We start from the raw sequence: 13,322 nt of genomic DNA, 5'->3' as shown, positions 1-13,322 counted from the left end.
TATCTCTGTTCAGCCTCAATGGGAGCCTTTGACCTCTTGTGCCTCCTTGACCCCACCAGACCTTGGCTTTTTATGTGAGCTGGGGACTTGAACTCAGGTCCTCCTGCTTGCAGAGCAAGTGCTCTTACCCTCTGAGCCATTTCCATAGACACGTGTGGTAGGGGATGATGTCCACTGTGGCATCATCCTTAGCCCTTTGCTGACACATCGGGGTACCTTAGACAACCCCCGAAGCTGCCTCATCCCTGCCCCAAGAGGAAGAAAAGGCGTGAAGCTAGGATCCAGACGGCCATCCCTGAGGAGGACACAGATCTTGGGACTCCTTCCCACAATGAAACTTAGACCTCAGACATGAACTTCACACTCTCAGGGCCACAGGAGATGTGGGCCTCCCATCCCTGCTTCTCCCTCCCCTTGTCAGACCCTCCCAGGTTGGGACTTGTGGCCATGCTCACCTTTCCTCCTCAACAGGGCTCTCGTTTTTAAGACAACCCTGGAAACTCAATAAAAAAGAGTGGCTGCAAATGTCCTGTGTCACCTCTTGCCTTGTCTGAGGAAGTGGCCCGATGAGTGGGATTGGGTCTCTGTCCCCCTCGTTCCACTTGGTCAGGCTCCATTGTACGTGACAGCCTGGTGGCCGTCCTTGTGGTCCCTTGAGGAGATCTGAGCCACAGTTGGACCTTTCTTGGCTTTTCTTTTTTTTTTTTCGAGAAAGGGTTTCTCTGTGTACACTTCTGGCTTTCCTGGAACTAGCTCTTGTAGACCAGGCTGGCCTTGAACTCACAGAGATCCGCCTGCCTCTACCTCCGAGTGCTGGGATTAAAGGCGTGCGCCACCACCGCCCGGCTCTTTCTTGACTTTTCTAATGTTTTGAATTTATTTATTTATTTGGACATGGTCTCATATACCCAGGCTTGCCTGTCACTCACTATATAGCTGAGGATAAGCCCAAACTCTCGATCCTGAGTGCTGATTTACAGGAGTGTGGACCATGCCTGTTTATGCAGTGTTGGGGGTGGAACTCTGCTCCACACAAGCTAGGCAGACACTCTACCAGTGGAACCACGTTCCCAACACCCTCCAGGGTTTTAAGAGTCCAGACATTTCACATAAAACTCCAGACTTGCAACTCTTTCTGGAATGAACGGGAAAGTCCATCACTGGAGTCAGGGACCCCTAGCAGGCCTGTCCCCTCACCCACTTGCCTCGTCTCTTCAAGGCTGGACTCCAGGGTGTCCCACCTCTCAGGTGGAGTGGTACCCTACCTGATGCCTACAGGAGCAGAGTGTAACATGTCCCAGCTGCCTGCAGCAGCCGGAATGGCACCTCATCTTTGTTTTGCTCAATCTTGCACGAATTCATTCAAGTCATAAAATCCCCACTGCAGCCTCCCATCTCTTAGTGACAGTCCCTAGCTGTAAAACCACAAAAGACACTAGTTATCCAGCACATTCTCCTGACATCCCACCTCCTCGCTGGACAGTTCTAGACCCTATACACACGTGCATGCTGGGATACTTCCCTTTCAGTGGTGGCACTAAGCCAAGGACCTCACGCGTGGGATCCTCTGGAAGATTCCAGGAGTTGATGGGCCCACTTCTCAGCTCCCAGGAATGCAACCACACGTGGACTCTTCTGTGTTGTCACGCAGGGTTGGAGTTGGCAGTGAGGATCGGCTGGACTGAGTGAGCTCTCCCCACCTTGCTGTGGCTCGGGGAAGGGGGGCTCCCAGCACATCCTTACCCGTCTCTAGTGTGTGAAGAGGAAGCTGAAGCCCAGGTGAAAGGTGGCAGATGGTCCCCAACCAGTGACTGTGGTCTAGGTGTGGGGGCAGGAATCTCAAGAAAGGCAGGACAGATAGACGGAATGCAGAATATAAAGTTTTCAGAAAAACACAAGCATGTCAAGGCAGTCCTCCATGTGGTAACCACCTCATGTTAGTAGGGACAGGACCAGCTGTTCCTGCTCAGGGTTTCTGGATGGACAAGTGGTTTTGTCCACTCTTCCCAACAACTTTTTGAGCAACATGATTTCTGTTTGTTTCGTTTCTTGTTTGGTGCTGTGGGGTCAAACCCAGGGCCTCCTGGATGCTAGATAAGCCCTCTGCCACTGAGCCACACCCCAGCCCCTCACTGGGGATTCTAGGCAGGGGCTCTACCACTGAGCACTATCTCCAGCTCTCTTCTTACTTTTTTCTTGAGAGAGGGCCTCAGGAATTTGTCCAGTCCAAGTCTGTCTTTGAATTTGTGAATCTCTTGAGTGGGTAGAATGAGAGACCTGTGCCATCATCAAGCCCAGCTGAGCTAGCGACATTCCAGCCTAAAATGTTCTGACAACCACAAGCAAAAGTTTCTCTTTTTTTTTTTTATATTTATTTATTATGTATACAATATTCTGTTTGTGTGTATGCCTGCAGGCCAGAAGAGGGCACCAGACCCCTTTACAGATGGTTGTGAGCCACCATGTGGTTGCTGGGAATTGAACTCAGGACGTTTGGAAGAGCAGGCAATGCTCTTAACCTCTGAGCCATCTCTCCAGCCCCACAAGCAAAAGTTAAAAAAGAAAAAAAAATTAAGTAAAACTAACCTTGGTAATATATGTGATCTAATCAAGCCAAAATTTGTAATCTAAATTTTTAATTCCTAGAAAAATTACTGTTAGGATATTTCACACCTTGTTTTGATGTTATTTTCATTGTTTATAAAAATATGTTTTATAGGGCCGGGCGGTGGTGGCGCACGCCTTTAATCCCAGCACTTGGGAGGCAGAGGCAGGCGGATCTCTGTGAGTTCGAGACCACCCTGGTTTACAAGAGCTAGTTCCAGGATAGGCTCCAAAACCACAGAGAAACCCTGTCTCAAAAAAACCAAAAAAAAAAAATATATGTTTTATATTCTGGCTTTAATTTTTTTTTCTCTTTACAAAACAGTCTCTTTCTATTGCCCACTCTGGCCTGGAACTCATGGCTATCCTCCTGTCTCAACCTCTGAATGCTGTGATGGAAGGCATCTACTACCACACCTGGTGTGCACTCCCCCCCACACACACACACATGTTGTTTTACACTTATTAGTGTGTGGGAGTGGGAATGCTTGCTGTATTTCACTTGTGAAGGTCGTGGGCTTCAGTGATTAGTGCAAATTGTGGGCTCCAGGGATAAACTCAGGTCTTCAGGTTTGACTGAAGCCCAAAGGACCTTTACCATGAGCTGGAGACATAGCTCAGTGTTAAAAAGCACTGATTCCTCTCCCAGAAGATCTGGGTTCAATTCCTAGCACCTACATGGAAGCTCACAACTGCCTGTAGCTCCACTTTCAGTGGTTCCGCCTCACACATATACGCAGACAAAACATCAATGCACAAAAATTAAAATAAAGTTTAAAAACCAAACAGGAATCCCAAAGTACCTTTACCTCCTGAGCCAGCCCATTTCCCCTTTTCCCTTTCTCTCCCCTCCCTGCCCTCTCCCATCTCCTTTCCTTTTCCTTTATGATTTTTTAAAATTTAATTTAATTTATTTTTCTGAGGCAGGGTTTCTCTGTGTAGCTTTGGAGCCTGTCATGGAACTTGCTCTGTAGACCAAGCTGGCCTCAAACTCACAGAGATCCTCTGCCTCCCGAGCGCCTGAATTAAAGACCTGCGCCACCACCTGGCTCCCTTTCTGTGTTTTTAGAGGGGTTGCTGTGCCTTCAAAGACCAGTCCATATTCACTCTCAGCATATCTTTACACACGGCCTGTGGCTACCATACTGGAATTATCATATCCACGTACAGATGGAGAAATTGAACCTCGGAGAGGTTATGGATTGTCCGAGGTCACACAGAAACCACGGCTGAGTGCCTGTGTCAGAAGCAAGGACCCTTGGTCCCAGAGCCCTGGGAGCGACCCCTACAACCTCCCCATCATGGGGAAGGAACAAGTCAGTACTGATGCCCTCTCTCCCACTGACCCGCGAGGTCTGTGGCCTCAGCTGCCAGATGTCTGCGAAGAAGGCAACCAGGGCCCCTCAGGACAGGCCCTTTTGGGGGCAGGTCCAGCATCTTTAAAGTCCGTTTAGTGGTTCCCTGGGAGAGGCCCGGCAGGCTGAGGCCTCCCCGTGCTCCATTGCACCATCCATCAGGATGCTGCCTTGGTTTAAGGACTGTATCACTGTCCAGTAGGGGGCAGCCTCGACTCAAGAATGAGCCTGATCGGGGTCACCATTAAACTAATCTGCACGGAGCAGTCAGGCTGCAGGCAAAGTGGGCCCCTGCCATCTCCAGTCCTGAATCCACCCTCCCATTCTCTAAGAGGCAGTGTCTGGTGAGGTGTGTGATCCCGATACGCCACCAATGGCACAGGAAGTGGCAGCTCACACTGCTGGATTCCTAGGTCAAGAGGATCCTCTCAACAGACTAGGTTCCTGTCCCCAACTGGGGCCCTTCTATCCTGGTTTCTGAGGCCAGGGTGACTCTTGACACTTTGTTGAATGTATTCCCCCATCCAGACAGGCTCCCCGAGGGATGCTGTTCCCAGAAGCCCTTGCAGGACCTAAGCTCACACCAACTCGTTACTTGCTATTGGGGTCACTGTTCAATCCCTGTCTTGAGGACTCCAGGGATCCTCTGGCTTGACCTCACTCAGATCAAGCCTGCTGGATACCTGCCACATTGTGGCTCATGGATGTCCTTTGAACCTTTCTCTGAGAGTGACTCCAGTCATCCCCACAGCATGTGAACACATGACTCTCTCTGTTGTGATTGGCTGGCCTCCACCTTAACCTCCAGCACAGACTTGTCTAGATGAGGTTGTAGTAGCCACAAAGACACTGGTGTTTCCTCCTAGGTTCCTCTGCCAGGGTCTCTGAGCTTGAAATCCCACCTTTTCACCATGGGACAGCTGCCGGGAGCCCCCTTTAAAAGTGGGATCCCTTTGTAAACCAGAGTCCTTCTGCTGGGAGTCAAAGCCTCCCCCCCCCCCCGTGTGCACTTACCATCCTGTGGAATCTCAGAACTACTGTCCCATAGACAACTTGCTTCCTACTCAGAGACTATCCTGTTTCTGGAATGTTCCATCCCTTCCTTTGCTGAGTCCTCAACTGGCTCCCGATCTCCATGGAGCTCTCTGGATCCTCCCTGGGTTCCTGAACAGTAACAGTTCTAGAACCTTCCAATTTCTCTGGACCCTGCTTAGCATAGGGCTTCCCTGTTATGTCTTAGTTTAAGTTCCAACTTTTTCCCCTGGGTTAATTAAAATATTCATCTGTGTTGGGCATGGTGGCACACACCTTTAATCCTGGCATTCAGGAGTCAGAGGCAGGCAGATCTCTGGGTTTGAGTCCAGCCTGGTCTACAGAGTGAGCTCCAGAACAGTCAGTGAAACCCAAGGTGTCACACAGTGAAACCCTGTCTTGGTGGGGGGGGAGACAAAAAGAACCCCTCCAAAAAACCCAAAAACCCAAACAAATAAAAAAACCCAAAAAACAACCAAACCACAACAAAACCCTCAAAATTAAAGATTAGTGATGGAGGAAGGTCATTGGCTAATAAAGAAACTGCCTTGGCCCATCTGATAGGGCAGAATTTAGATAGGTGGAGTAAACAGAACAGAATGCTGGGAGGAAGAGGAAGTGAGCTCAGATGCAGGGCAGCTCCTCTCAGAGGCAGACACGATGAAACAAGCCGCCAGGTAAGACATGCTGAATCTTTCCCAGTAAGACTGGTGCTACACAGATTATTAGAGATGGGTTGATCGGGATATGAGAATTAGCCAGTAAGGGCTAGAGCTAATGGGCCAAGCAGTGTTTAAAAGAATACAGTTTGAGCCGGGCGGTGGTGGCGCACGCCTTTAATCCCAGCACTCGGGAGGCAGAGGCAGGCGGATCTCTGTGAGTTCGAGACCAGCCTGATCTACAAGAGCTAGTTCCAGGACAGGCTCCAAAACCACAGAGAAACCCTGTTTCGAAAAACCAAAAAAAAAAAAAAAAAAAAATACAGTTTGTGTGTTTTTATTTTGGGACATAAGCTAGCCAGGCGGCCCAGGAGCTGGGGCGGCAGGAACGCAGCCCGCAGCTCCACACTACAGATTAGAATAAATACAAGAGTCAGATTACTGCTGGAAAGGGTAGAGGCAGGTTTGAACCCAGCTCAGACGACTTTTCCACCTCAGGCTGCTGGGCCCAGAGATTCTAAGGAAAAGCTGCCGTCTGCCTGGTCCTGATGCTTGTGTAAGTTAGCATAAACGGACCCACCCTTGCATCCTTTACCTGAGACCCAGGGCCCCACAGATGCAGCCCAGCAGCCTGGCTGCAGTTCAGCCAGTGAGGAAAGAGGGAGCCTGGAAGATTCCTCAGGGACCCTTCAGTCTGAGCCATATGGGACCAGGCCCCATAGTTTTCTATGCACAAGACAACGTGGCCTAGGAAAGTTGGGGTGAGTTAGGAAGGAGACAAGAGATAGGAGAGCTATGACCCCTCTGGATGGATGTGGAGGACCAGAGAGAGTGTCACTCAAGTTACAATGAGTGGGGGAAGCACTGTGTGGGCCTCAAAAGAAGGGGTGAACGGGGGCTTTTGTGTACAGTGACCACTGACTAGTTCCCGGTACTGATGGCTAACACACTTCCTCTCCATGCCCCTGTGTCCTAACCCTACCAGCTCACCCTCCTAGGACCACTGGATCCTAGCGCGTGGGAAAGTACTCTATTCCGTTCCGTGGCCTGAGACACCACCATGGCTGTGCCAGCCTGGGCTCTTGGGTGCCTGCCACACACTGGCAGGGAAACAATGGCCACCTCTGAGCTGAACGTGGGTGGTGGTGTCCATGGTGAGGGGCTGCCCAAGCAGCGGTGCCAACTACCCATCCAGGGTCAGTGAGGCTGTGGCCCTGGGGACAGCTTTGTCTCCTGAGCTGGCCCTGGGCCCATGCTGACAGGCTCTGAATGGCCGGCTGTCAGGGTGGCAGAGTGCATGGTGAAGGAAGGGGGCTCTTGGCTGGAGAGAAGCTGGGTGGAGGGAGGGCAGCTGAATGGTTTCCAAGGTCCTCAAGCCACAAGCACAGACGGGGGATCCAGCCTGGGTCACCGACTGTTGGTGGCAAACTTCACCTCCTGACACATCGTGGTTCTGCCGCCTGATTCCCCACCCCCACCCCTGGTATTGCCCATTCTATAAAGACAGGGCCTGGTGTGCTCTCAGAAGGAGGTGGCTCCCATTTCCAAGATCCGGGATGTTCTAGGCAGTTGGCCAGAGCACAATGGGTCCCCTCCGGGCCTCCCCTGGACTCTTGAGGTCTGGATGCTGCTCCATCCGGCCACTGGCTGTGCCCGTTTCCCACTCTCTGTCTGTCTCCCCAAACTAGCAGAAACTCAGCCAGAGCCCAGAGTGACCTACCTCCCTCCCCAGCTGTGGGTCTTCAGTGTCCTTGCCATTTTCAGAACCTTTTTATAATTCCTTTATAAGAAGGTAAGTTGAGAGGGGGCTGGAGAGATGCATCGCTCAGTGGTTAAGAACACTGGCTACTCTTGCAGGGTCAGTTCCCAGAATCTACATGATGGCTCACAACCATATGTAATCCCAGTTCCAGGGGAACTGATCTTGATGGGTACCAGACACACACGTGCCAATGGCTTTTGTGTCCCTGTGCTTACACAGAAAAATATGCTCTCTCATGAGTGTGTGATCTCTCTCTCACACACACACACAATTAAAAAAAAATGAAACTATTTCTCTAAATATGTATTTTTTCAATCAAAGTCACTCAAATACTTAAGAAGGCTCTGGAGACTGGTTGCCGTGGTTCAAGCCACAGCTTTCCAAGGCCGCATCATGAGCCTTCCCTATCTGAAGAGGTCCAGACACGCATGGGGCTTGCTATGGGTTGAATTGGAAAGGATATCTTCTGGGAGTGAGGTCCCTTCCTCCACTATGTGGGTCCCAGGGATCGAACTCGGATCTTCAGGATTGGTGACGAGCTCCTATTCCCACTGAGCCATCTCACTGGCCTATCCTCCTCCAGCTCTTCCTCCTCCTCCCCTTCTTTCTTCCTCTCCTCTCCTCCCTCCCCCTTTTCCTTCTTCCATCTGTCCCTCCCCACCATGTCTATCCACCATGATATTCCACCCTACGATGACCCAGAAACAGAAGCAGCTGAACACAGACTGTAAGTTCTGTAATCACAAGCCAAAACAAAACAAAATAAAACAAAACTCTTCCTTCTGTAAGATGATGGTTGTTCGGTTTCTTCTGGAGATAAGATTCTAATGAACACAAGGCTGGAGCAACCCCATCCCTGTCACCTGCAAACACAGCCTTTCCCATAACAAAACACAACTATGATTCAGAGGGGCCACAGGGATGCCATCTTCGGAGAGGAGCATCTTTGCTTGAGCCAACCATAACCAGGGACCTAGCAGGCTGCAGGTGTGTGACTTCAGGGACATACATGTCCCTGAGCAAACATGGGTGGCAGGATGGGTGTAAGATTGGTGGATACTCTTTCCTGTCCATTGACTGAGGAACAGTGCTATCCTTGAGCAGTATCTATAGTGTTCCAAGGCTTCCTGTGGGGATCATGGGTGCTGGGTGGGGAAGGGCTGAAGTTGGGACTTTCTGTCCTCCTTACCTCTGCCTGCCAATCACGTGGGTGAGGGTGAAGAGGGGAGGCCTGGAGTCTCACCTAGGAAGGGAGGCGCTGAAAAGGCCAACACTGCCCTCTGAACATCACTAACAGAAGGATAATTCCCGGTGCCATGCCCACGTTCCCTAGACTCCAACTCTTGCTCCTGTCCCTGCCCCAGCCTTTTTCTGTTCCGGGCAGGTATGCAGACACCTCAGTCACACCCAAACTCCAACTTCCAGCAGGTCCCTCCTGCCTGCAAGCATTCATGGTCCCCCAATATTCTATCTCCTGCCCTTTAGGGTCCTGGCCTGCTCTGTTTCTGTCCTCAAGCCCTGGGGACCCCCATGAATAGCTAAATGGGGCAAGTGGGACTCAGGTCCCTTGAATGCCCTGGTAGAGTGAAGGCCCCACCTGCTGCTAAAAAGACAGTTCTGAGCCGGGCGGTGGTGGCGCACGCCTTTAATCCCAACACTCAGGAGGCAGAGGCAGGCGGATCTCTGTGAGTTCGAGACCAGCCTGGTCTACAAGAGCTAGTTCCAGGACAGGCTCCAAAACCACGGAGAAACCCTGTCTCGAAAAAACCAAAAAAAAAAAAAAAACAAAAACAAAAACAAAAAAAAAAAAAACAAAAGACAGTTCTGCACAGCAGGTATCTGGCCCTGGGGGATGCTTTCCTGGAGGTGACTGGCCTGAGAAAATGGGCAGGGGACAGTGGGGACCCAACAGGAAAGGGGTCTGGGCTCGGCATCCAGGCACACAGGAGACAGCATTACATCTGACTACACTGTCACATGTGCCACAAGGGGTGTGCTCTCCTACATGGCCCTGGGTCCCACAAACTCCAGACTCGGGGACATACTTGTCACCCCATTTTCCAGAGGGGACAGACTCCAAGGTTGATTTCTGTATCTCCCCCAGGTTGGAATGTTTGCTGCTTGGCTCCTGGACACCCATCTGGAGCCACAAGCAAGAAGACACATACTCATGAGTGGACCTTGGTATCTCTGCTTCTCCATGTGCAGGTGTGCACGCACGTGTGTTCACGTGCACGCACGTGTGTTCATGTACACGTAGAGACCAGAATGTCAGTTGCCATTCCTTGGGACACTCTCCACCTTTACTTGGAGATCCTTGGCCTGGAACTCACCAGACAGGCTAATGCAGCTAGCCAGCGAGTGCTAAAGATTGGCCTCTCTCCACCTCACCAGGATGGAAAATGTGTGTCATTGTACAACTTTGTACCTGGAGTTTAGGGGATCAGATTTATGTCTTCGTGATTATGTGGCAAGTGCTTTACCCTTGCAAAGCATGTGTGGGGGTCAGAGGAGAACTTGTGGAAGCCAGTTTGCTCCTCTCACTGTGTGGGTTCTGGGGATCAAACTCAGGTCCTCAGGCTTAGTGGCAAGTGCCTTCAATAAATAAATTTTTTTTTTTTTTTTTTTTTTGGTTTTTCGAGACAGGGTTTCTCTGTAGCTTTGGAGCCTGTCCTGGAACTAGCTCTTGTAGACCAGGCTGGCCTCGAACTCCCAGAGATCCACCTGCCTCTGCCTCCCGAGTGCTGGGATTAAAGGCGTGCGCCACCACCGCCCGGCTAAATAAAATATTTTTAAAGTGACATTGGGAATTCTGTTCTTAATGTCACAGACTGTTCCAGTGTCCCCAGGGAGCTCTGGATTTCAGAATTCAATCTCCGATCCCAATTGTACTAAAATTATCCCAATCTACTGTGCGACTTTAAAATGTAAGTTTTAGGGCTGAAGAGATGGCTCAGAGGTTAAGAACACTGGCTGCTCTTCCAGAGGTCCTGAGTTCAATTCCCAGCAACCACATGGTGGCTCACAACCATCTGTACTGACATCTGGCGCCCTCCTCTGGCATGCGGGCATACATCGAGGCAGAATGTTGTATACATAATAAATAAATAAATCTTTAAAAAAATAAAATAAAATGTAAGTTTTCTACATTTGTGTGTGTCTGTGTGTGTGTGCCATGTGTGTTTAGGGGCCCTCAGAAGCCAAAAGAGGGTGTCAGATCCCTTGGAGCTGAAATTACAGGTAGTAGTGAGTCACTGGACTGGTCTGGGAACTGAGCTCAGGTCCTCTGCAAGGGCAGTAACCCCTGAGCCATCTCTCCAGCTATGCTGAATGCTGTCATGATGATAGAATAGAACAGAAAGGATGGGCGTGGTGGTAACACCTTTAATCCCAGCACTCGAGAGGCAGAGACAGGTGAAGCTCTGTGAGTTTGAGATCAACCTGGTCTACATAGTGAGTTCCAGGATAGCCAGGGCTACACAGAGAGACCCTGTCTCAAAAAAAAAAATTAAAAAAATATATATTATATCAGAAAGGCTATTTTCTGTGTGTGTGTGTATGTGTGCACGTGCACCCTCGCGTGTGCGCACACACATGTGTGTTAATGTGTGCACCCAGGTGTCTTCCTGCACCACCACATCCCCCCTTTTAACTCATTTCTAATGCAGATCATTGACTGTAGCCATCAAACTCTCTAGTCCATATACAGCTTCTATTTGTTTGTTTATCTTGGTTTGGATTTTCTGCGTCAAGGTTTCTCTGTGTACCAGCCCTAGCTGTTTCCCCTGCCTCCGGAGTGCCAGGATTGCCTGGCTTGCGATTCACGCCCATATTGTTTCGTTTTATTTGGGAGATAGGGTCTCACTGTGTAGCAGCCCACACTGGCCTGGGACTTGTAAAAATCCTCCTGCCTCAACTAGGTGTGGTGGTGCACACCTTAATCCCAGCACTTAGGAGACAGAGGCAGGTGGATCTCTATGAGTTTGAGGCCAGCTTGGTTTACAGAGTAAGTTCCAGGACAGCCAGGGTTACACAGAAAAACCCTGTCTCAAAAAATAATAAATAAATAGGTAAATAACCCCAAACCAAACAAACCTCCTGACTCGTCCTCCCCCACATCCAGCATCCCCTAGTCACCTGACTTCCAGTTATCTTCCCCATTGTATAAACTGCCTCTTCATGCTCCTGGTAGAATCCTTGGTCCACCCATGTTCTAAACTGGGATCAGGCTCAACTTCTCATGTTTCTTGATTGCCTGAACTTTTGGGATTCTATTCATGAAGTCATAACCCTCCACCCCACATTTCTCTTTTGCCGCTAAGACTTGAATAGTTTTAGCCACTACTTTAAGGTCTCTGATGGCGCCTGCATTAATTTCTGCCTACGGGGTAAGGCAGGAGTCCAGCCTGTCCCCTGCCTGGGGCCGTCCTGTTGTCGCAGCATTCCTTGTTAATCTGTCTGAGTCTGTCTTTTTTCCCCTTTCTCTGGCATGGGAAGCGGAGTGGTTCCCCTCATCTCCCCGTGTCTATCTCGCTCTTCATTCCATCCCAGTCTGTGGGTTTCGGAACCGCTAAGCCACAGTCGCCTGTGAGAAACAGCCTCACCCTCCCAAGCCTGGTGCTGGGACAGGGTTAGGGCCCTCCCGAGTCTTACAGCCTTTGGACAAAATAGTGTCCCAAATTGCTTAGCTCAGCCCCTTTCTCCCTCCCTGTTCACGAATGATGTCACACGTTTGTAATTCAATTAGTATCCCTTGTGCAGGCTGCATTCCATTCCCGCTCCCCTGGCTTCCTGGCTAATGTTTTAAAAATTTGCATACAGTGAAGGTGCCTCTTTGTACTGTGGAGTTCAATAGTTTTGGCAGCTGCCAGGGAGCTGGACTTCCGGCCACAGAGCTGCAGAGGAGCCACTGTCCCTCCCTCCTGGACCCCCGGCAACTATTGTCCTAATGATTATATTTATTTTATTTTCTCTAATCTTTTTGAGACAGAGTTTTATGTAGGTGGAGCTGGCCTTGAACTCCCTGTATAACCAAGGCTCACTTTGAACTGTGAATGGTGATTTCAGGCTGTACCATATCCCCTCACTGGGGGATTCTAGGCAGATTCTATCACTGAGCCACACCCAGCCCCTCACAGGGGGATTCTAGGCAGAGCTCTATCACTGAGCCACACCCCAGCCCCTCACTGGGGGATTCTAGGCAGCTGCTCTACCCCTGAGCCACACTCCAGGCCCTCACTGGGGGATTCTAGGCAGGGGCTCTACCACTGAGCCACACCCCAGCCCCTCACTGGGGGATTCTAGGCAGCTGCTCTACCCCTGAGCCACACTCCAGGCCCTCACTGGGGGATTCTAGGCAGGGGCTCTACCACTGACTCACACCCCACAGAGATAGCTTATCATATCAGATTCCCTCTTTATGGGCACCAAGGTGTTTTCAGACTGTACTTGCCAGCTTTTCTGTCCCTTCTGCAGGACACCCGATGTGTGGGGCCTGTGAATACATACCCCTGCAGACTCTGAGGACTGGCAGTACCTACCCACTGGTCTAGAGACCCCTGTCCCGATAGGAGCTATGCTTGGGACTTACCCCTGCGTTGGATTTCCCACAGGAGACTTTCTGCTCTTGAAACAGAGTCTGCCCCAGTTCCACCAGCCCCAACAGGTTACAGTGACCTGTCCTAAGATTTTTCTTTGTTTTTGGTTTGTTTTTTTGTTTGTTTGTTTGTTTGTTTGTTTGTTTTTTGGATAGGGTCTCATGTAACCCTGGCTGGGCTTGAACTTCCTGTGTAGTTGAGAATGACCTTTAACTTCTGGTCCTCCTCCTTCTGCCTCAGAAGTGCTGAGATTACAGCCTGAGGTGACACCTGGATTGTGCTCTGCTGGGACAGAACCCAGCGCCTCTGTATG

Source organism: Chionomys nivalis, chromosome 3, assembly GCF_950005125.1.
Source record: "Chionomys nivalis chromosome 3, mChiNiv1.1, whole genome shotgun sequence".
NCBI classification, from domain to species: Eukaryota; Metazoa; Chordata; class Mammalia; order Rodentia; family Cricetidae; genus Chionomys; species Chionomys nivalis.
This window is presented reverse-complemented; position numbering follows the sequence as displayed.